Source organism: Montipora foliosa, chromosome 11 (genome assembly GCF_036669935.1).
Source record: "Montipora foliosa isolate CH-2021 chromosome 11, ASM3666993v2, whole genome shotgun sequence".
In the NCBI taxonomy this organism is placed as follows: domain Eukaryota; kingdom Metazoa; phylum Cnidaria; class Anthozoa; order Scleractinia; family Acroporidae; genus Montipora; species Montipora foliosa.
Window position 1 is genome coordinate 19099724 of NC_090879.1, and position 311 is coordinate 19100034.

Below are 311 nucleotides of genomic sequence, written 5' to 3' on the forward strand. Positions count from 1 at the left end.
TTTTACCCATTTTAAGGCCAGTCCACGTATACCATAGTGTTCAAGTTTGTCAAATAAAATATTATGATTAACTGTATCGAATGCTTTTGAGAGATCAAGGAAAATACCAACAGCTATATCACCACGATCTAAAGCAGAGGAAATCTTATCATACAAATCAATCAAAGCAAGTGTAGGGGAGTGATTTTTCCTAAAGCCATATTGCTCATCACAAAGGACATTTAAATTAGTTAGATAATCATTTAAACGGTTATAAATTATTCTCTCAAGAAATTTGGAAAAACTAGGTAGAACTGAAACAGGTCTATAGT